Here is a 23,865-nt window from a genome sequence, read left to right as displayed (position 1 = left end):
CACGTCCACAGTTGGTGTGTCACTGTCACATTTTGGATTATTGTGCACAAAATGGGCACGACGCTATGTAAGGGCCATCGTACTGTTTTCCTTTTCCTGGTTTAGTCGTCCGCAGGCGTGTTCAGGAAAATGCGGAAGTTGGTACATTCTTATCTGTGGGTGGGTCGCCAAATCTGCTTCAAGCAGACCCGACAGCTTTGCTCGAGGCACCCACTGGACGCATATCAGGATATTCGTAGTGGCAGCAAGACGATGAATGCTTTCTGAGAGTAGAGTGGATCGAGATACCCTGCGCAGTCGAGTCCGTGCGAATGAAGAGCTGAGAGTATCGAGCAGCTTGAACAGTAGGGAACAACGCAGCCAAGCCGTCTCGTATGGCGGCAAGCTCGGCAAGATAGGCCGGTGGTGCAGGATCCGCAACATACGAGCGCGCATGGCGTGCGTCTAGTATGAGTGGACACACGAAAGCTGTGTGAATCATGGTGCCATTAACACTGGCATCAGTGTACGCTGCAAAAGTCGTGTCGTCTTGATTATCATAGGCGCGATGAATGCGAGAAACGGGCATTCGCGTGGCGAGGAACCGGGTTCTGCAGACGACCAAGAGGCTTATTGTCACCTAATTCTACCCTATTGCACGAAGCTACATCAGGTTTCGTAGAAGCTGGATTGTCTATTTCGCGTTTCACTTAGGGCCAGTGAAGCAGCCGAGCAGAAATTTGATGCCTTTAGGGCGCGCGCGCATCGACGTTGGTGCACGAGTTCGTCGATAGTGTTGAGCTGGGTCTCGAACTGTAGGGTTGGCGATGGAGTTAGACGTGGCAGTCCCGTTATGGCCCGCATGGCTTTGTGATTAATGGCCTCAAAGCGAGCCGATTCTGCCTTCATGAGATGATGAAACTGGGTTCTATAGACGAGTCGTGGTTGCAGTACGGACAAGAAGGCGAGCCATGTTGATGCTGGCTTCACCAGAATTCTTCGCAATCCGGCGTATCAACTGCATCGTTTCTACGGACTGTTGCTTTGCATTCTAGACCCATAGTCCCTCAGATCCAGCCGAATACATTTCAAGGCTGACTACACGGAGAGTTGAAGCTTAGGGTAGTGGCTACTGATCTAGAATTAACTGAAGAGGCCGGAGTGCCAGTAGATGGCATCCATACTTGTTCGCTACTGACGTATACGAAATCTTGTCCTTGGAAATTTCAAGCCCTGTCCGAGCACACCAGTTGTCCATCACATTTAGGGCCTCTTGGAGCACTTATTCTTGGTGGCAGATTTCAGAATTAACTGACCGAACAGTGATTACATCCGCATACATTATGTACTGCTCGTTATATATCGCCGCTAGCTTCCAAGCTACTGGAAGGAGGGCTGTGTTGAAGAGGATTAGGGCGAGCACAATTTCTTACGGGGCATCCCGATGTGCCATAAGATGACCTGCTGCTTGGTCAGCCAGGCGAACGGAGAAGGCGTGAGCGTGCAAGAAGTCTTCGACGAATGTGCAAATTTGACTACGGAACTGAAGCCAATGAAGATTTGCAGCAATTGCTTTATGACTTTCATTGTCACACGCTCTACGAATATCCGTCGCCAGAATGGTGCGAATTCTTCGGGAGCGGACTCCGATGAGAACCATAGAAGAAAGATATGCAAGGCCACCCTCTGCCCCCAGATGAGCACGGAAACCAATTTAGCCAGGATAATACTAGAAGTATCGCTCGAGCCACCATGTAATATGTGTTGCGAGCATACGCTCCATCAGCTTGCCTGGCATTGAGGTAGCGCCATTGGGCGCATATGAGCGATATTGCCTTGGCGCTTTCCGGGTTTGGGAATAGGGACCATTTCGGTATGCCGCAAAAAATCACGGACGACTCCTGTAGCCCAAACTTCGTTTATGGCTCCCAAAAGCACATTGAGAACCTTGCCTTCCGTGTTTTATAAATTCATATGGTATGCCATCCTCTCCTGGTGCCTTGCATGGCTTCGATAGGTCTATTGCTACGAAAAATTCTGCCATAGTTGAGACAGCTTGTGTACCCTCGACATCGGACAGCATATGCGGCGTGCTTGCGTCCACGGGAAGGCAGTTTTGTACAACGAAAGGAGGCGGTGCTGTGTCCAAAGCAGGAAAAGGGGTGTGGGTGACAGTTTTCACGAAGAGTGCTGGTGTCTTGCCCGATGCTGACAGGGCGCAGGCTCCGGGTTCTGGAGGGGGCCGACCACGTTCCATTACTCGGAAGATGCGCCAAATACAGGCATTGGACGACGTAGGTCCGAGAGAAGAGCACCAGTCCATCCAGCGGCCACGTTTTAAGTGGTGTTCATGGCGCCTAACTACTGCAGTAAGGCGTTGGGCCTCTAAGCGAAGTGAATTTAATGCGCGGTCACGTTCTGATACAAGTTCTGCTTCGCGGCGCCCATAGACGCAGAAGCTGCAAATCTGGAGTGGTTCGCGATTCATCACCATACGACGTACGTGGTGCCTCAGTTAATGCTGCACTAAGAGAGTGGGACGGGTCCAACATGGAGTTGGATAGTGCATTCTGATACCGCCCTGTACCGATCCTAGTCCACCACTAAACATAGTGGGCGGAGGTGGCCTGTTCCATCCGAAGATAAGCCAAGGTGGATCGGATGATGGTCGCTACCCCAGCAATAGGGTTCAGATGACCACGAGGCCGTTGTCTTTGCCAGTCACCAAGATAAGTCCGGTGAGTGTGGCGCCGCGTGAGGGTGGTCACGGGACGGGTAGGCACCGACATATTATTAAGCAGAGTGAATTAGGCATCTATATATGTGTCCAGCACACAGGTACCACGCGCACTGGAAATGGCGTAACCTGATGTGGCGTGGGGCGCGTTAAAATTTCTGGCTACCATGATGAGGCAACAGAGCATGTTTCTGTCGTGGGTGCGCCAAGCTGCCGAGACACAACCGAGTCGCACGACCGCTGTAGTGGTGGGCATTGTACGAAACGATCACAATGTCCATGCGTCTGAGACGAGAGAATACGGTGACGACTTCTTGCCATAAAGTACACCACCGTGAAAGATCAACACGGCTCTGACGAAGAGTGGATCTTACATAAGCTGCTGCCTTTCCTGGAGTGACATCGGGCGTAGCACCACTACGGTCCAACATTGAAGGCGATCAGTATGCGACAAAACCTGAAATGCGTGGCAGGCCGATTGATTCTTGAAGCGGTAGACCCCAAATCCGCAGCTCCCCATATCTGAGACGCAGGCGCAGCTCTCCGACCTTCCCAACGATGCCGCGGCAATTTCACTGTGCAATGCCTTCTGGCACACTTGAAGACGTAGGAGCCATCACAGGTTAGGACTGGCCAGTGGAACAGAGGTGAGATGGTGGAGCTGTTGTGCAACGAAGCTCAAGATTTCTTGGGGTGAGAAAGGTTTGGACATAAATGCCGGGTTGTCCATGTAATATCGACTGCAAGGGTCCCAGAAAACTGGAAGAATGCAAACATTATACTAAACCACAAAAATGGAGACGTTAAAGAATTGAAAAATAATAGGCCCGTTTGCTTACTCCCAGTATAATATAAAATATTTACCAAAATTGTCTCCAATAGAATAAGGGCAACACTGGACTTGAGTCAACCAAAGGAACAGGCTGGCTTCAGGAAGCGACACTCTGCAGTGTATCACATCCATGTTATTAATCAGGTTATCGAGAAATCCGCAGAGTACAATAAGCCTCTCTATATGGCTTTCATAGATTACGAAAAAGCATTTGATTCTCAAGAGATACCAGCAGTCATAGAGACATTGCGTAATCAAGGAGTACAGACCCCTTACGTAAATACCCTGGAAAATATCTACAGATATTTCACAGCCACCTTAATTCTACACAATAAAAGTAGGAAGGTACCTTTAAAAAAATGGGTGAGACAAGGAGACACAATCTCTCCAATGCTTTTCACTGCGTGCTTGGTAGAAGTACTCAAGCTATTTAACTGGGATGGTTTAAGAGCAAGGATCGATGGCGAATACCTCAGAAACCTTCGGTTGGCCGACGACGTTCTATTCAGCAACACTGCGGACGAGGTACAACAAATGATTGAGGACCATAACAAGGATAGTGTGAGTAGGTTTGAAGATTAATATGCAGAAGACAAAGATAATGGTAAATAACCGGGCAAGGAAACAAGAGTTCAAGATCGCTAGTCAGCCTCTAGAGTCAGTGAAGGAGTACATTTACCTAGGTCAACTAATCACAGGAAACCCTGACCATGAGACGGAAATCCACAGAAGAATAAAATGTGTTGGATCGCATACGGCAGGCATCGTGAGTTCCTGACTGGGAGCCTACCGTTATCACTGAAACGGAAACTATACGATCAGTACATTTTACCGCTGCTGATATATGGGGCAGAGACTTGGAGACTGACAAAGCAGCTTGAAAACAAGTTAAGGACCGCGCAAAGCCCAATGGGACGAAGAATGCTAGGCATAACTTTAACAAGAAATAGAGCGGTTTGGATCAAAGAGCAAATGGGTATAGAAGATATTCTAATAGATATCAAGAGAAAGAAATGGAGCTGGGCAGGTCATGTAATGCGCAGACTAGATAGCCATTGGATCATTAGGGTGACAGAATGGGTACCAAGAGAATGGAAGCGCAGTAGAGGACGGCAGAAGACCAGGTGGTGCGACGAAATTAGGAAATATGCGGGTGCTAGTTGAAATCGGTTGGCGCAGGACAGGGCTAATTGAAATCGCAGGGAAAGGCCTTCGTCCTGCAGTGGACATAAAATAGGATGATGATGATGATAGTCATATGAGCAGGAAGAGACTTCGACGACGAATGCCACGACCGCGCTCCATCATGATGACGCCGGAGAACTGCACGGCGTTCCTTGAGACGTTGGATTTCCTTTTCAAGGGTGGCCTAGCGAGCGCCGATCTCGAACTCTTCGTTCGCAAAGAGAAGCAGCGTGTCTTCTATCGATCGTGATGCCCGTTTCGGTCGGGAAGTGCACGACCTAGCAGCTGAGCTAAATGTAGGAGTGGCAGCATCACTTGCCGCTCTACTTGCTATTGTCACCTGGCTAGCGTCCTCTTCCAGCGAGGCGAGAATGGCGTAACGTTTGTAACAGGGACTTGTTTCAATAATGGATCTCTAGGGGTCCTTGTTGGCTGTCGAGAACGGCGTAGTTGTGCTTTCTTAGTGACCTTCAACTTCGTAGGGCACGTTGGGGTAGTGATGTCATGATCCCTTGTTTGTCATAGGCCGCATCTAAACGATGCTGATGGTTCCGACTCTATGGTGTCGTGCTTGGGTGGGTAGGGGCAGGTTGACTTCATGTGTCCCTGTCTAAAGCAAAAGTGGCAGTACGCGACTGAAGGCTTGAACGGACGGGGGCGCAGTACGTAGCCGTAATACAGGATACGTTCAGGTGGGGAATATGACCTTGAAGCGTGATTAGGAATGCACGACCGCTGCCTAGGTAGCGAGCAGCCAGGACATTCTGTTTCGGACACGATAGTTCTTGCAGGAGCATTTCGTGTTCTTCGTCATGCTTAAAGCCATTAACAACGTAGCGCCTTAAATCAGTATCACTGGCGAAATACGCCTGGACTGGAAGGGCACATTCTTCTGAGGCTTGTATCTGTTGCAGTTCTTCGACGTTATGAACTAGTGCCATTTCAGACACTCATACTGAGACAGTATTGGTAGGACTGTGTACAGCGGAAGCTTGAAATCGGGAAGTATCCAGGCAGGCGTCCAGGGCCGCTTGAATAATATAGTTGGGCACAATGGACATGTCATATCTAGCACGAGGCTTGATAACCACTTTGTACCACGATGTCCTTGGTGACACCGGAGATGTACGTGTCGTTCGTGCGGGCAGGTCTTGTGACAAGCGAGGTCTTTTTTGTGCTGCTGGAGCTAGATTTTCATCCGATGCAAGGCCAGTAGCTTCCGTCGTTCTCTTTGTAGAGGTGTGCGCCGTGACAGCAGGGTTGTTGTGCTCCATGCTGTTGGTATCCCTCCTTAGGGTACCGCCTTCGAATCTTGCACTTGTCCACGCGATGAAGAGTTGCATCACTAATGGCAGTTGCATCGGTAATGTTCCGCTCCCTTGACCCAGCGGACAGCAGCTTGGATCCTCCGTGCCGACGCGGTGAGTGCGGCGCGGGCACTCGCCCTCGCGGAGCCGCACAGGAACTCGGGCTGGACGACGCAGCAGGAGGGTGTATATGCCGATCGACCTTGTAAATAGGCGCCAGTAGTGATTGTAAACCGCCAAAGTGATGCCGCACAGGAACTCGGGCTGGACGACGAAGCAGGAGGGTGTATATGCCGATCGACCTTGTAAATAGGCGCCAGTAGTGATTGTAAACCGCCAAAGCGATTCATAAACTACAGGGTTCCAGTAGCGGGAAAAACAAGCAGCAAAGAGGGTTAAAATCCCGAGCTACGGCAAAACACGTCCGAGCAGAACGAGCGCTGGAAACGATTCCCCCACCCCCCTCCGACTGCTTCTGACGCTTCCCGACAACTCCAGCGTATGTAACCGTAATGTTTAACGGAAAACGCTCGCGACGAACACTATGCACGAAAGCGGGGTTTCTGGTAGGAAAGCTGCTTCTAGCATGGGGCGCGATGTGGCGCAGGCAAGTACCATCTAGAAGTGTTTCAAGGAAGCTGGCGCGCCGCTCCGTGGACTCCTAAATATTTAAGTGCCGGGGTGGGCAAATGGCGGACGCCGTCTCCGGTCTATGAATTGTGGAAATGCAGCAAAGGGGTTTGTTTGAGTTTTGGCGTAACAGAATTGTGTTCTCTCGTATATTCGATTTACACTCCGAGAGCTATCATGTCTGTAGGATTTGCGCAAGTAGTGGTTTACGATTTTTCCACATATTTTAACTTAAGAAATTCAGTTCAGTCCATTCTTTGCGTCACATGGAAGGCCTGGATATGCGTAGTTCGACAATCTTTTCGCCGCAACGATGTCCGACGCCGGACGCAGACGCCGGATTTCCTGGCTCCCTAACGATAGGGTTGCAATGTGGCTTGTGGGTAATGCGTCTTCAAGGGGAGTACGGTAGCGCGATTCAAAGACGGGACAAAAGAAGACACAAAGGGACAGCGCTGTGTGTGTCCCTTTGTGTCTTCCTTTGTCCCGTCTTTGAATCGCGCTACCGTACTTCCCTAACGCTGTCGCGTTAGAAGCTAAGAGTGTTATTAATAGCTATGCCGAAAAGAAAAACAAGAAATGATTACCTGTACAAAACTAAATGAGATGACTGACATGTTCATTACTACTGAAAAAAATGACAAAGCAGATATTGGTGAAGAAAGATAGCATTGTGCTAAAACGGAAATACACATTATAATACTATTTTGCACTTGGCCACAACTTGAGTAACGGCGACAAGCGGGTAGCCCGCTTTTGCAGCAGCCCATATAAAACATTCGCGGAAAGGTCTATCCCTCAACAAAACACCAGGCGAAATAAGCCAACACTACCAAGACCACGATCTTTCTTTCACCACAAATGCCATGCTTACCAGTAAAATTATGTGGCTTAAGGTACTGAGTCATACCTTCTATACTGGTCACTCCTTTCAGTAATAAAGACCAACTGCAAAAATCTGCATATAGGACACTTGCAATGCTCATTCCTTCCGGAAGAAAAAGAGCGTATCAAGCCTACAAATGAAGGTTCGCGCGGTTTTTCCATCGGCAATTACTGAGGTAATACATGAACATGAACAGTAATTTTTCAGCTGTTAGTACGTTAGTAGACCGGTGACACGCGGAAAAAGCACCGAAGGCGGAATGGAAAGCTGGGCGTGTTACTGAAGTTGCAGAGGGAGGCTTGGCACAAAAAAACACAAGTCATAGTCCAAGTGACAATGAGGAGGAAGATCTATTTGTGAGTTTTTTTTTGTCTACTGGTAAAAGCGAAATGTAGCGTGCCGCCGAAGTGGCGAAGATTCCGTGGCCGGCTTCTGTGTCCGAGGCCGTCTGTGTCCGCCGCTGTCGTTGCACCTTAAGTGTAACTTGCTCGTGTGGGCACAGGTTGGCCCAATAAAAGGTTAGTTAAGTTATTCACAGTTATGCTACTGTGTTCTTCCCCTGTCACTACTACATCAGGATATCGTTAACTTCATCATGTTGTAAGTGTATCGGACATAAATAATGAGTGATTATTTCCTAATGACACGCTACAAACAAGGCATTAAAACACCCAATCTGTGCTTGAAAGAGCTTGCTAATTCGACTGAAAGAATGCATGTTTATGAAACGCGCGAAATCACTTTTTGGTTTACACCACGGACCCGTACTTACTATAGCCAACAAATGATCGCATATAGATTGCCTACTCTTAAACAACCAGCATTGTTTTCAGTAATGCTGCTGCTGTTAAGTTTTGATTCTGTGCTGAAAAGTTTCTTCAAGTTTTCATAAATTTTTATGTCGTGCATAAAAGTAAAGTATTTCGGTTTTAATGTTAAGTGCAACACATTGAGTTTTATTATTCAAACGTATAGTTTTAGCATTGTAACCTTGTCGCATACGAACATTTGCTGTTGCCCCTGTCAAAGTGCAACTATAGGGTGCAGACTCGGTCAAGCTTCTTGCTTTCAGTCTGCGCCCCCAGCATTTTTGTAGATGCTGTAATGTACCGTAATGCTGAAATAAAATGAATGAGTGAATGAATGAATAAAATAAGCTAATAGCTCTTAAAATAAAATCCTAAGTGTCAACAATGTAGTTTCTACTCCCAAGCATGCTTTCCGCAAATGTTTTTCTATTGTGACACAATTAACGACAATTATTCGCAACATTGCTAGTGCTCTTGAGAAATCAAGCCAAATTGACGTAATATTTTTAGGCTTTAATGTAGCGTTTGACGTTGTCCCTCAGAGTAAATTCGTAAAAATTCTCCAGTCGATTGACCTTGCAGACTTTATTATTAACTGGGTGGCAGCTTATCTGAGAAATAGCAATTAGTATTTTTCAATTGATTATTACTCGTCTAACAAACTTTCAGTCACCTCTAGATTGCCTCAAGGTAGTGTACTAGAGTCTTGACTATTTGTAATAGATATAGACGACAACGGCAATGATTTCTCACCCTGTTGGAGTTAGACTGTTTGCTGACAATTGCCTGTTGATTAGCAAGGTGACTTGTCACGACGGTCAATTAATGCTTATTTCTGACCTTCGAAACACATTTTCCTGGTACAGTTATTGGCGTATATAATTGAACCGCAAAAAAAAAAACTGTTTACTTGTTCATAACAACAAAAATCAATAAAATGTCATTTTTCCATAACCATGGTTGAGAACCGCTAACAATGTCTACCAACGTTGATACCTTTCAAAATAACCAGTGACCTCAACTGAATAGTAACATTTCTCACATAACACGTCTTTTAGGAAACCTTGTCTCCTTTGGCGAAAACTAAACCACGCTCCCTGTCGTGCTAGTTTACTGGCTCACATTTCACGCATCCGACAGAAACTAGAATATGCATGCATTGCATGGCATCCTCACAAGAAAACCGTCAATACCGCTTTAGAGATTATCCAACGTAAAAGGCTCCGGCGTACGTTTTCTAAATATCGACTCATTCAAAATCAGAATTTTTTTTTATTTCCAACAAGCTTTCTTGGGTGTCCTCTCCTGCTAGCTTATTAAGTCAGCATATAATTGAGGCGCTACACCTTCGTAGAAGAATACAAACTGAACTTTCCTTTTTTTTGCTTAAAACGTTTTTAGCCCTCTACCCAAAGGCTTATGCTCAACTATTTACAGCGCGTCGAACAAGGCACCGTCACGCTGATTCTTTAGCACCTTAAAAGACCCAAGCTATCACTCTTTTGGGTTTCTTTCTTCAAACGAACTATAACAGATTCGAAGAGCCTGTCATTATCGCGATTGATAAGCACTGATTCTAGTGAACGCATGTCTGTTTAATGTCAGCGGTATTTGCTATCCTGGCGAATATTGTTGCTGCTTTGTTCTATTTTCTTACACCTGAATTTCATTTCATTCATTCTACATATTCCTTAATTATTTTTACTATTCTGCAACCTTTGCTGGTCTATCAACAAACCTCCGGTACCTGTTGCCTTTTTTCTGGCGAGAATAGTTGCAAGTGCTCGAATGTGCGCATCGCGTTTATACTCACGCCTTGAGGTCCCTCTGTTGCAGTTCTAATGTATGTTAAGTTTTATTACTTCAGTATATTTTCAATTGATCTTGTTTAGTCTTCGCTTTCTTTTTTCTGATAATTGTATAGGTTGCATTGCTCTTGTATTCGTTTTGCATGTGTATGTATTTACATATGAATATTCATGTATTCTGCTCCTCCTGCTTGGGGCCCAATTTGCGTTTGCAGTATGGCATAAACAAAAATAAAAATATAAATAAACATTGTTTCTAGTGACTGTTGCAAGCGGCATCTCGAGTTACGTCCTGAACGTTTATATTAAGATTTGCCAAAATTTGATAAGCTTGACAAAAAAAAAAAGGCAGTGCTGAGAGATTTGTTAGCAGCGGACGCAGGCGAATGGGTAGCAGTCGCAAGGAGAGCAACCACGAGTTCACACCGGTGGCGATGCTGCTGAGGCGCAGGCTACTCTTCGTCACAATCGCCCACCCAGAAAAAGGCGCCATCCTGGCCGCTTAAGGCGAAGAGACATCACGTCACATCACTATATTATCCTTAAAGACCCCTTTTGGGTTGTTACATAGCGGGTGGGGTTTATAAAATGCAGGCGCTAACAGCAGTTGAACATGTTGATGGGCAGGTTATGGCAGCGAAATGAATGGGAAGGGCTTTCCGGTCAGTTGCTGCTGGTGCAAAATTTAATTTAGGAAGGTGGTGGTACGAGCTCGTGGACGCAAAAGTTGAAGAAGGTGACCGATGCGATAGGATCTGCGTGGTGGACGTGAACGTATGTATGGTTCTCGTCTTAGTGATGAATAAAACAACTTGCCATACAAGATAGGACTGGCAATGCAGCGGCGCGCATGAAGATTACACAAATCTTACTGCAATTTTAGAGATTATTCATTTCATTTATTTTCATATATTCATACTGTCAGCCCAACTTTGGGCTATTACAGGAGGGGTAAGGGACCATACAAGGAACAATATATATACATGATAAAGAAAATAAAAGCACATTTTGGGGAGTGAACTGATAGTAATATCATGACAAATACAGCATGTAGTACAATGCGGAGGTGTTTACAGCATTAACATTTGGCCGAGTTATGGTATACGTACACATGTGCTTTGACATGTTCAAGAAAGTCGCCTATAGATGACGTCCTTACTACGGAGTCTGATAATAGATTCTACTGTTTTATTGCTCTCGGAAAGAAGCTATATTTAAAACAATCATTGCGAGTAGTAGGAGGAGAGATATACACTCTGTGGCGATGACGAAAATACTTACTAGGAGAGAATTGAAAATAGTCATCTTTATCAATGTTAACATGGCCATGAATAATAAGAAAAACAAAGGTCAAACGGTCATACTCAATTCTAGACTCCAGAGAGGGACGTTCAGCAAGTTCACATAACGGGGTAGGAGAGTGAGAGCGACGATATTTGTTGTTGGGTAGGTCGTTATGATGTATTAGGAAAAGCAGGGATGCGAGGACAGACGCTTGTGGGACACCCGATGTTATTGAGAGGGAGCTAGAACGCTAATTTTAATAGAGAAGAACTGAGAATGGTTAGTAAGAAAATTTGAAATTCATGCGAGAATATGACGGTGCAGGTTAAACTTGGTTCTATAAAGAACAATAATAAAACAATCATCCCAACCAAATAACTGATTATAAGGTACTCTTGAGAACAATGCGAAGCAAGTAGCGTTCTTCCCATATGTCTCCCTGCATAGGTTACTGTTGGACAAGCTGCCGCGCCGGCGGCAGCTTGCGATGTGTGGAGTGACGTGACTAGTATTTCGTATGTAAAACAACCAGCCTAGCAGTAGATTTAAGTGTTGTTGCAGTGCCACTATGGCTGGTGGCGTGGTGTCGATATTGCGATTACTCCCATTTCTACCATTACTCTAAAGCAATAAAGCATTGCATACGCCAGCTCAACAGTTCTAGTGGTTTCAACAGCTTCGCGGGATATCCATTTTCGCAGGACCGGGATGGCGAGTAAGTTGTTTTACAAAGTGTAGTAAAACTGGTGAAAAATACAGAGTAAGTGCCGACGAACCAATGAAAAAAGCGCACTTGAAGGGAACAGGTGAAGGGCAGTGACAGCGAAGGCCAAGGAGCACGTGTGAGACAGTTGCAGAACGGAACCTATGGGTGTCAGTGAGAGGAGTGATTGACGTACATTACAGACGGAGACCAAGGATCGCGAAAAAGATGTAATTCTGGAATGTTCCCCTGGATGCGCAAATCGCAGTGTGATCAAAGTTTTTAGGTTCATTTCAGTTTGCAAGCTCCCCGAGCCGCACGCGAGAAGTTGACCCCCTTCCGTTTCCATGCACCACGCGGCGCTGCTGTCGCTGTCGGCCCGAAGCACTCGAGCTCGGCAGCTGTTGCGAGAGCCTTATCCGCCGACTTTTTATGTGCTGTCACGTCGAAACTTCAGTCTCATGGTTAAAGAACTGTTTGGCCTGAGTGGTAAGGGCGAAAGAAAGTGCAGCCTAATGCAAGATACTGAAGAACTCATCCTTTAATTTCTTCCCGCTTCGTTTATCGCACGCACTTCCGACGTTTACCCCGAAAATTTTTTGTTAGAGTAACGCTTGTTAGGAAGAATGCACAAAACAGTATGGAAAAGCTATAATTAGCTATTTTCCGTTCCGTTTCTAGACCACAGCCACGAAATTCCGCGCTCTGGTGCCGACGCATGGAGCACCGCATAGACTAGTGCAGGTTTTCAGATTTCAGATTTCAGAAAAAGCAGTAATTACTACGTGACAAATGTACAGACGAGGGTCCCACAGTGAAAGGACTGTAGTGGGACCCTCGGCTAATAATAACAACATTGATGGTGATATCAATAGTCAGCAAATTAGCGTTATTACAAACAACATCTACAGATCAAATACATCATTAGACATGTCTTTTACTATCAAACACGAAAAAGCACGTTAAAAAGAAAGTCGGAAGAAAGCATGGATAAAATACAAGAAATGACATGTGAGAGAAACGTCAAAGGTACACCGCCAGATCGTAGTTATGTTATCGCAGGAAATGATGCTTAAGGTGTTTTTTAAAGATTTTAAGAGAAGTACAGGATTTTATAGTTGATGGTAAATCATTGCAAAGAGAGATCGCAGCGAAGGAAGATGTCGTTTGCCGTAACTGGTATGAACCATGGGTAACAAGAAATAGTTATTAGCCGCAAATCTGTTTATATTTTTATTCTGCAAAAGGTAAACTGCAATGAACGAAAACATAAGGTTATTATAAAGCAACTTGTGGAGTAAGACAAGTATGTTAAACTAGAACAAATTATTAATAGGCAAGATATTACACGCATGAAGTAACAAAGAGACATTGGATTGCATGGAGCTAGAAGTGATAATGCGTATTGACTGATTTTGGGTATGTTGAATTGATGATAAGTGACAGGTGTACTTGTTCACCCATGAAACAATGCCATAATTAATGTGACTATGAATGAACGCATAATACAATGCTAGCAGAGCCTCACAAGAAAAAAAAAGGGGCGAGCTTTGATTAATGCACGTATACCAAACGCTGTCTTGCGTTTGAGGTGTTGGATGTGAGAGCGAAATGTAAGGTTAGGGTCAAGATGTATGCCAAGAAAAGTGACATCGGTGCTAACGGGAATTGAATGAATTCCAAGCTTTACTTTTGGAAGAGAAGTTAATGCCCTTTGAGGACTTTTGAATAACATAAATTTAATTTTTAGAAGATTAAGAACCAATTAATTGTTGCTACACCATTTTATAATGTTACTTAATGCAATATTTAACTTAGAAGTAAGAGTAGCAACAGATTTGTCAGATGAAGATATGGTTGTGTCATCTGCGTATAAAATGCAATGAACGTAGTTGGTGGAGTTAAGCGAATCCGGACGATCATTAATATATAGAAGGAAAAGCAAAGGGCCCAGAACTGATCCTTGTGGTACACCTTGGTTAATACATTTTGTTACTGAGAAAGTATTTGCTGCATGTACTGCGTATGACCGGTCAAGTAAATAATTTTTTAAGAATGTTAGTGCAGGACCGGTTATACCGTAAGAGTCAAGTTTATTAAACAGGACTTGATGGTTAACCGTGTCATAAGCTTTACTGGAGTCTAAAAATACAGATCCGACTAAGTCTCCCGAATGAATGCATTTTTTTTGTGTAGTCAGTTAGAGATAGAACAGCTAGATTCGTAGAACTTCCAGGGCGGAGACCAAATTGATTGCTCTTTAGCATTCTAAACTTTGTTAAGTAGGTATTAAGACGTTTAACAAATAATTTCTCAATGAGTTTACTATGGCAGGAAAGAATTGCGATTGGTCGCTAAAAACTAACTGTGTGTTTGTCGCCTTTTTTAAAAACAGGAATAATCTTGGCATTTTTTAATAATGAAGGGAATGCACCTTCTTTAAACATAAGGTTGATAATATTATAGGGAGTGTCGCAAACTAAATGCACAGCCAGTTTTAAATGCCTGACACAAATACTGCCTAAGCCAGGCCCTGTATTTTTAAGGTTAGCAATTGTGGAGCACACTTCATTTGGTGTAGCTGGTAACAAGAAGAATGATTGTGTCTTACGGCTCAAAGTATTATGCAACTGCGCATGTAGGTTGTTATTAGTCTAAGCGGAATAAAAGTAGTCCGAAAAAGCATCACCAATTTCGTTGGGCTGAGAAAGAGTGCGGCCGTTGTAATTTATTTTGGTTATAGAGGCATCAACAGATGACTTGTTTTGAAAAGAGTTCAATAACTGCCATTGTTTCTTAGGGTTATTTTTATTCTGATCCAATTTATTTCGTAGTACCTTTTGTCGCTTGTTTAAGTAAAACGTTCAGTAATTTACAGTGCCTACTATAGCGTCTAGCTAGCCTAGTAATAAAGGGTTGACGTTTAGTTTTCTTGTACATGTTTTCCTTCTTTCTTAAACTGTCATTCATTGGTTGCGCGAATATTTAAAGTTTTTCCCACATATTACAGTGCGTGTGTTAGTCGAAACGGACAATAAAAATAAAGTGCAGAATTTGTTTAGTGCTGCTTCGGGATCAGACACAGAATTATTGGGCGACCAATCAGTTTCACTGATGGCTTCAATAAAGGTATCTGCAATAAATACGGAAGAAAGTAGCTATTATCGTTCTCATGTATTTCATTGTTAAATGTGAGAAAAACAGGAAAATGATCGGTTATGTCAGTATCAATAACCCGGAGCAAGGCGACGGTGATATGTCAGGTAAGACGTGATCAATGAGCGTACTGCTCCCACGAGAGGCTACTAGCTACTCTAGTTGGACAGTCAATGAGTGATTCAAAACCAAATCCAGCAATACAATCAGTGTAAGTTGTGTACGAGGTAGCTTCAGTGTCAAGTAAGTTAGTATTACCATCACCTGCAATCAGTACATCCTTATTTTCAAAAGCTACCTTGGACAATACTGCATCAAAAGAAAGCAAGAAGTCGTTAAGATGACGGTGAGCGATAGATGCAACCAAGGATCAAGTTCTTATTGTGATTAAGGAATGACCGGTCGGTTTTTATCCACACTGATTCACAATGATTCACGTTAACTGCCAGATCAAATCTGCGAGTGTAGGTGACATCTTGTGAAACAAAAATGGCGGCACCACCATGACTATTTGTTGGACGATGACAATACTGTGGTTTGATAAGATGGAAAGCCGCTCATGTTGTTGTCGGAATCAGAAGCCAAGTCTCCGGTATGCAGATAAAAGTGAAGACATGGTGAAGTGAGGCAATCAAGTTATTAATTGGCTCTACGTTCTTACGAATGCTACGAGCATTGTAGTGAATGAGTGATCGTTTATTTGCGCTAAGACGAGATTTTACGTTAACGGGATAGAGCAAGGCCATAAATAAAGAAAGGGAAATAAGAGAAAAGATTATATTTGCAATGAATCACGTGAAGATTCGAAGGTCGTACTCAGTGAGAATGCGATAGACCCTGCTATCATCAGTTCTGCGGGCTTTTATCTGGCAGTTTTCTGTCCATAAGTATTTCCGCTTTTCTTTTGTAAGTGCCAGCGCCTTCGAGAACACCTTCTTGTTATCAATGGTCAAGTGGTCATTTACATAGAAAGGCGTGCTATTGCCACCTGTGAAACCAATGTTGTCAGTGCGAAGCCTAGCTCTTCTTGCCTTCCTGATGAATTCGTTTTTCTTATCGCGTGAGCAGAAGCGAGCAATGATGCTCTTCTCATTTGAGTTAGAGGCAACACGGTGAGCCGTGTCGACATCAGCGGGTAAGAGAGGGTACTCGATAGCATCGCCAATTCGCTTCAGAATGACTCCGCAGTCTTCTCCCTGCGATGTAGGGATTCCCTTAATTGCCACATTATTCATTCTCGAATAATGCTCCAAATCAGCCGCTTTTCTTTCGAGTGCTTCGTTACGTGACAAGAGCGTCTTGTTTGAGGTTACTAGTTCTTCCTGTTTTAGTTTTATTGTGTCGAGTTCCTTGTTCATGAACTCAACACTTTCACAGAGGGAAGCATGCTCACCTAGTCCTACATTCTGTAGTTTGATGCTAATTCGTGGCACTAAATCATTGATCAGTGTATCCAACTTCTGTTCAGCACTGCTTAAGAGATGCAATTTGTTTCCCCAGTTCCGCTGTGGTAGGCATTGTGAAGTCTATACGCTACGAACAGTGAAACAAGAACTTTGGGCAGCAGTTGCGGCGAAATTAATTTTTAGGTAGTGTACAGAAGGAATAAACCAACCTGTTGGCAAGAACAATTTTCTTAGAAGGCGGACATGCCGCCGCAACTGCTGCCGCCAAATTGAGTCAGTGCCGTTGTGTGCCTCCTTATATGGTCCTCGTTGAAATCACGTGCAGTCCACGCAGACGCAGCAGGCAGTACAGGGCTCAGACGCTTGAAAGTACTCGCAGTGAGTGCAAGCGCACGTGGAAATGAAACCACGCTGGCCACAGGCAACGCAGGAACCTAGGACGAGCAGGAACACAGGACACTGACCAACTTTATGGCAAGAAGAATTTTGCATGTTAACTTTTAACCCGGTAATATCAGTTACCAGAAACAAGCATTACATGAAGACAAACGTAATCAAAAGCATGGAGGGAATAGCTACAGAAGAAGAGCTTTTTTTTGCAATGGCGGCCTTTTCTTTGTTCTTCAGCCGGCGACTCACGTCTTTCGCATAAAAATGCACGCGAGTCACACTGATGAAATACAGTACCTGGCATGTAAAAGTGGCCATAGGCTCTGCACATCGAACTCGAGCAAGGTTCATCAATTCCTGCTTGTCTAGCACGTTCCAAAAGATATCTCTCAGAACCAGACTTTTTAAGGAAATAGAAACTGCTGTGTTTGCTGCATTTCTACACTGTAGCATATTTTTGGTGGGAAGCTTTAGGAACCCTTGCTTGAAATTATTGTACACCGTAAGGTATGATTCAATGCCAGCAAATGGCACTGGAGAGCTGACATCTTTCGTACAGGAAGGACATGTTGTGCTCTTGGAGAATTTGTGCACCCCATAGCCTGAAAAGTAGTATGAGATGCTACCCTCCACTTCATCGTTTAGGTAAATGTGGTGATTGTCTTTGGGCGAGTCAGCTTCAGAAGTTAACTCGAGCATTCTAGAGTGGATCAGTTCGTGCAGGCGGACTTGCTTCCAAAGGTGGGCTTTTCTCGATTTCTTCAGTGTGTCTTGAAAACCATTAAGGACAGCACTCGGTGCACCCTCCACACTTCTACGCAGATCTCTCTTTAGAGGCGTGTAGAGACTAAGCAGTCGGAATATTTGAGTAAAGTTCCCAAGTGAAATAGTACACCTAACTATCTCGGTAAGTTGGCGGCGACATTGGGAAGGTGGGGCTGGATGGATGGATGCTATGAGCGTCCCCTTTGGAACGACGCGGTGGGTTGCGCCACCAAGCTGGTGCTATTATAGTGCGTAATATCCTACCTAGGGTAAAAAAAAACACTTTGAACTCCTACAAGCAAAGTTTCTGAGCCCCTATAGCGAACTTTGCTTTTGTACGTCTCCTTTTTTTATCGTATCCCTACTTTTCTTCCTCCAGTCTTCCAATCTCCTCTTGCTAATTTCCACTGCGGACATGTTTACTTTCCCCTGCTCTCGCTGAACCCAACGGCTTCAAGGAGGCCAGTGGTGCCTAAATCGAGTGCTGGGCAGATGTCTTCACATTCTAATAAAACATGCTCCATCGTTTCCCTAGCTTTACCGCAGCAAGCACATGATTCTTCTTCCTTCTTATATCTCGCTTTACAAGTACGTGTTCTAAGGCATCCTGATCTCGCTTGGACAAGTAATGAGCGACCCTTTGAGTTATCATAAAATGTTTCCTTCCTGATTACGTTCTCTCCTGTTAAATGAATAGTCATAGCAGATTCCTTTTCCATTGATTATTTCAGCCTCTCTTACTTTCACTTGACGTTCTTGGTTCCTGTGTTGCCCACCCTACTGGCCGCATACTCAGTGGTAAGCTTGCTAATTCTTTTCCTCAATTCTGAATTAATGTTTTTCCTGTACAGATACCTCAACACTCTCCCAGCCCATTTACTTTCTTCCATATTTCTAAGTTGTTCTTCATAGTCAATTTTACTTTGAGCTTTCCTAACTTCAAAACTAGGCCAGCCCATATGACCCTGCACAGCTTCATTTGTAGTCTTCCCGTGAGCGCCCAATGCAAGGCGACCCACTGACCTTTGGTTCCTATTGACTCCTGATTGTACCCCTGATTTAAAGCAAATAACCGCATTTCCAGAAGTAAGTCGTGGAACCATTACACCTTTACACATACCCCGGAGCACCTAGTACCAAGTGTATTCCCATAGCGATTACGGCTACATTTTTCTCCCCCATTACTGCTATTATTTTTTCCTGTGTTTCCATATGTCTATTGCCTTTGTTTATCCATATACCAAGGTATTTATATTCTCTTACTGGAGGTATTTCCTGGCCCTGTATTTCCACTGTCTGTCCACTGTCTGTTCACTTAGAGCGCGCTGGAGATAGGCGGTAGCGTCGATAATCTCATCGCCGATGGCGTGCGGCAGCATGGCATCGGGGTCGTCGTTGGCTTCCAGCCGCAAACCAAACTGAACGGTGTGATCTGCGTTGTTTCTTGCACCGCCGTGTTGTCAGCGAAGGTTACGTGCGGCAGGACGGCATACCAGGTCTTGTGTTTGACGTCGATGTACAGTCGCCGAAAAAAGTGGTATACTCCGCGCAGTCCACGCAGCGGGAGCCGGAGCAACAGATGGTTGGATGGATGGATGTTATGAGCGTCCCCTTTCGAACGGGGCGGTGGGTTGCGCCACCAAGCTCTTGCTATTATACTGCCTAATATCCTACCTAGGCTAAACAATCAACAAAGAAAAAAAAAAAAACACTATGAACTGCCACGCCCAAATTTTCTGATCTCCTATTCCGAACTGTGCTTTTGTACGTCTCCGTCTTTTGTCGTTTCCCTACTTTTCTTCCAGCAATCTTCCAATCGCCTCTTACTAACGTCTATTGCGGACATGTTTGCTTTACCACTGCTCCCGCTGAACCCAGGGGCTTCAAGGAGGCCAGTGGTGCATAAGTCAACCGCTGGGTAGACGTCCTCAGATTCTAAAAAAACATGCTCCGTCGTTTCCCTAGCTTTACCGCAGCAAGCACATGCTTCTTCTTCCTTCTCATATCTCGCTTTATAGGTGCGTGTTCTAAGGCATCCAGATCTCGCTTCGAAAAGTAATCAGCTTCCCTTTGAGTTATCATAAATATCTTGTTTCCTGATTTCGTTTTTTCCTCTTAAGTAGTTACTCATGGCTGGTTGCTTTTCCATTGCCGCCACCCATGAGATTAATTCAGCCTCTCTGACTTTCCACTTGACCTGCTTTGTTGCTGTGTGGCCCACCCTACAGGCCGCATACATGCTGGTAAGCTTCCGAGTTCTTTTCCTCCACTATGAATCAATGTTTTAGAGCGCAGCTCTTTGGCGTCCGTTCCTGGGTTTCGCGTCGTCGTCGGCGTTGTCGTCGGCCTCGTAACCAGCTCCGCCCCCCTTTCATCCCCCCAGCGCTAGCAGCGACCGACTGATACCGCTCGATGCCGCTGACGCCGCTAGAGAGTCAAGATAACGTGACTGCATAGAACACCGTCGCCGCCATGCAGAAAGAGGAGGAAAGGGTCCCCCCCCCTGTTCTTGTGTGGTGGATAGGGTGCGCTTCAGTTGCCGACGCGCCGGTTATTTCACGTAGGCCCCGGCACGTCGACGAATACGTGACCACCTTCCCACGGCTAGACCTGGTTCTTAGCGCTGCGGAAGCGAGGGTATCATATTGTTTGTGTCGGCATCGGCGGCGTTGTCCCTGAAACCAACTCCGCAGCTGGGGTTGACTCACTATCGGCGTCAGCGGCATCAGTCAGTCGCTGCTATCTCTTCCCTCCTCCCTTTATCGTGTTGTCCGCTTGCTGCGCGCGCTTCTGCCCCCATCGTTTGCCGCTGGGTGTACACGCCGCCCCCCTCCCCCCTCTTCCTGCGAGTCTCCGGTTGTCAAAGCGCCGGCTCGAACTTAATTCCTTTCTTCGCTCCTCCTCCAATGCAACCCCTGTGCGGTGGCAATCAGAGAGCCAGATCGGTGGCGGCGGATGTGTATATGTGCACCGCCCGAGCCGAAATTGCCGCTGCCGTTCGCCCTGTGCGGTGGCAATCAGAGAGCCAGATCGGTGGCGGCGGATCTGTATATGTGCACCGCCCGAGCCGAAATTGCCGCTGCCGTTCGCCACTGCGAAATTATCTTGCTGGTAGTAGCTGCCTACTTCGCCCCTACCGCACTCACGAAAGACGTCGTGCACTTCCTGCAACTCGCATTAACCGTCCATCGATCCACACCGATGTTAGTAGTGGGGGACTTTAATGTTGACATAAAGACAAACAGCAATTTCCTAACACTTATGCGGGAGAACATCCCGTTCCTCTCGCTCGTAACGCGTCCCACGGCTGTGACAACCTCGCGAGGCACTTGTAAGATCTCGTCCTTGAGAATCAAGCATTGGTGTACCAAGTCGAACATATATCAGTCTATTTCTCCGACCACAAAGCTTCCTTCATGACTGTCAAGAACTGTTAGTGGAGTCTTTGTTAAAGGAATACGTGTGAAAAATAAAAAAAAATTCTGTGATAGCGCATACATGCGTTGCTCGATTTCTTTGCCTCAATCTATCGAAAAGGTGAAACAGCTTATTTGCTGCGCTCAAATTTCGCATTAGGAAGTAACGTAATCGTCGGTAATTTTTTTTCCTGTACAGATACCTGAACACTCTCCAAGCCCATATACTTTCTTCCATATTCCTCAGCCTGTCATTCATACTCAATTTTGATGCGAGCTTCCCTCACTTCAAAACTTGTCCAGCCCATATCAGCCTGCACAGCTTCATTTCTAGTCTTACCGTAAGCACCCAATGCGAGGCATCCCAGAGACCTTTGGTTCCCGTCGAGTCCTGATTGTACCCCTGATACCCCGGTTGCCTGACGGCAAACTGCATCGCAACGCCATCTACAGGCAGCATCTCGGATCATATCTGCCGATAATAAAGGGCACCCATTGGCTGTCTCGATCCCAGATGCCGCCTGTAGATGGCGTCGCGATGCAGTGTGCCGCTGCTCCGGCTCCCGCTGCGTGGAGTGCGTCGAGTATACCACTTTTGTCGGCGCCTGTACATCGCTAGCACATCGGCGAGCGCCTTGTTCAATCGTTCCGTTAGGCCATTCGTCTGCGGGTGGTAGGCAGTGGTCCTTCGGTGACTTTTCTGGCTGTACTTCACAATGGCTTGTATAAGCTCAGCTGTAGAAGCTGAGCTTATCTAGCTCTGTCAGAAATTAGGATTTTATTGCCCCCTGTCTCAGCAGGATGTTATCAACGAAAAATTTGACTACTTCCACTGCACTACCTTGGGGCAGGGCTTTCGCTTTGGTGTAGCGGATAAGGTTGTTGGTGGCCCCGCCGACGATCCATTTGCTTCCAAATATTGACGTCGAAAAGCGCCCAAACAAATCCATCCCAACCTAGTGAAATGGTCAGGAAGGAGGCTCTATTGGTTGTGCTAATCCCGCCGGCCATGTCGGTGGTGTCTGGCGTCTATGGCAGTCTCTACATGTTTCGACGGAACCGGCGACATCACTAGTCAGGTGCGGCCAATAGTACTTTCCTTGTATTCTTGCGAGCGTACGGGAAAGCAGAGGTGCCCGGCCGTCTGGTCATCCTGCAGGGCGTGCAAAACTTCTGGCCGGAGTGCTGCGGGTACACCGAGAAGGTAGTTGGCGGGGGCTGGCGAGAAATCCTTCACCAGGACGTCGCTTCGTAAGATAAATGAAGGCAATCTGTGCCTAAATGCCCTCAGGCCAAAGTCGGTCTTGCCTTGCAGGTACTCGGCAAGACTTCTGAGCTCCGGGTCCACTCACTGCTGCTCGGCAAAGTCGTCTGCACTTATTGTACTTAAAAGCCGTCCGCCTCTTGATAATTTTGTGGCGGCGGGTCCACGGAGGAGCGAGACAAGCTGTCGGCATCTGAGTGTTTTCGTCCGGACTTAGAGATTACAAAGATATCGTATTCTTGCAATTTGAGGCTCCATCACACCAGCCGTCCTGAAGGACCCGACTTAAATTACTGCAATTTAGCATGGGACACAATCAGAAATAAATGTTATGGCGCTCATAAAAGTTCAGAAAGAATTATGCGGGTTATTGCAAACCTCGTTTACTGATACCCTATGTCCCACTTGCTCAAGAGATACAAGATGTTCAAGTTTAGCAATTTAGCCCGGCATAGGCTAGCGCGATCGAATTCTTCAGGTGTTAAACAGAGGAATTTCTTGTTTACGTGGATTGCGAACTTAGAAAAGAGTACTGCCACCTACGACACTCGCAGGACCGAAATTTGGAAAGTTCCGACTTGCCGTTCCACATATGGCTTACACTTACCGAACAAGAATTTGTCGCACTTATTAATTGAATTTGATATATTGAGCACATATATTTTGCTAGTTAAACAATGATTTGGCTGCACTATTCATAACGTAAATTGCTTACTTCTGTCTATCCAAATTGTTCCCGAGTGGTTTTGTTAAGGTGCGTCTATCTGACAGTGTTTTTGTCATTACCATTGCTTTTTTGTTGACAAATTTCAAAGCATTCCTTATAGATTTGTCAATGTACACCTGTCAGGAGTGTTTCATGTATATGCCCGAGACGCTGCACCAAATTTATGCCTACACTGTATTTTCTTTTTCTGTTAGTTTTCTGTATCGCGTGGAATGCCGACCAGCCGCTGCCCATGTGTTATCAGGGGTTTGAAAGATTTCCAAGCTGTCCCTTTACGGCTTGTTTTCTCACCCTCTTCTATGTTCGGTAGAAAATAAAGGTTCATTCATTCATTCATTCATTCATTCATTCATTCATTCATTCATTCATTCATTCATTCATTCATTCATTCATTTGTTCATTCACTCGTTCATTCATTCAATCGCGCTGGCCAACACAACGCGTGATTGTCGCTGACGACTTTGAATGGCCTACCCTATAGGTAAGCGCGAAATTTCGCTGTAGCCCAAATGATGGCGATGCATTCCTTTTTTCTGTAGAATAATTGCATTCCGCTTTTGACAGCGACCGGCTAGCGTAAC

At 45.5% G+C, this 23,865-nt stretch overlaps 1 protein-coding gene across 1 annotated transcript in view; it reads right to left on the bottom strand.

Annotated features, from left to right (window-relative positions):
* LOC126529708 (BAG family molecular chaperone regulator 2) overlaps window positions 1–23,865 on the bottom strand; it is a 72,071-nt gene that overhangs the window by 25,464 nt on the left and 22,742 nt on the right. The gene's annotated exons all lie outside the window — the stretch shown is intronic.

Source organism: Dermacentor andersoni, chromosome 9, assembly GCF_023375885.2.
Source record: "Dermacentor andersoni chromosome 9, qqDerAnde1_hic_scaffold, whole genome shotgun sequence".
NCBI lineage: Eukaryota > Metazoa > Arthropoda > Arachnida > Ixodida > Ixodidae > Dermacentor > Dermacentor andersoni.
The sequence above is the reverse complement of the archived record's forward strand: the minus strand, read 5'-3'. Positions and strand labels throughout refer to the sequence as shown.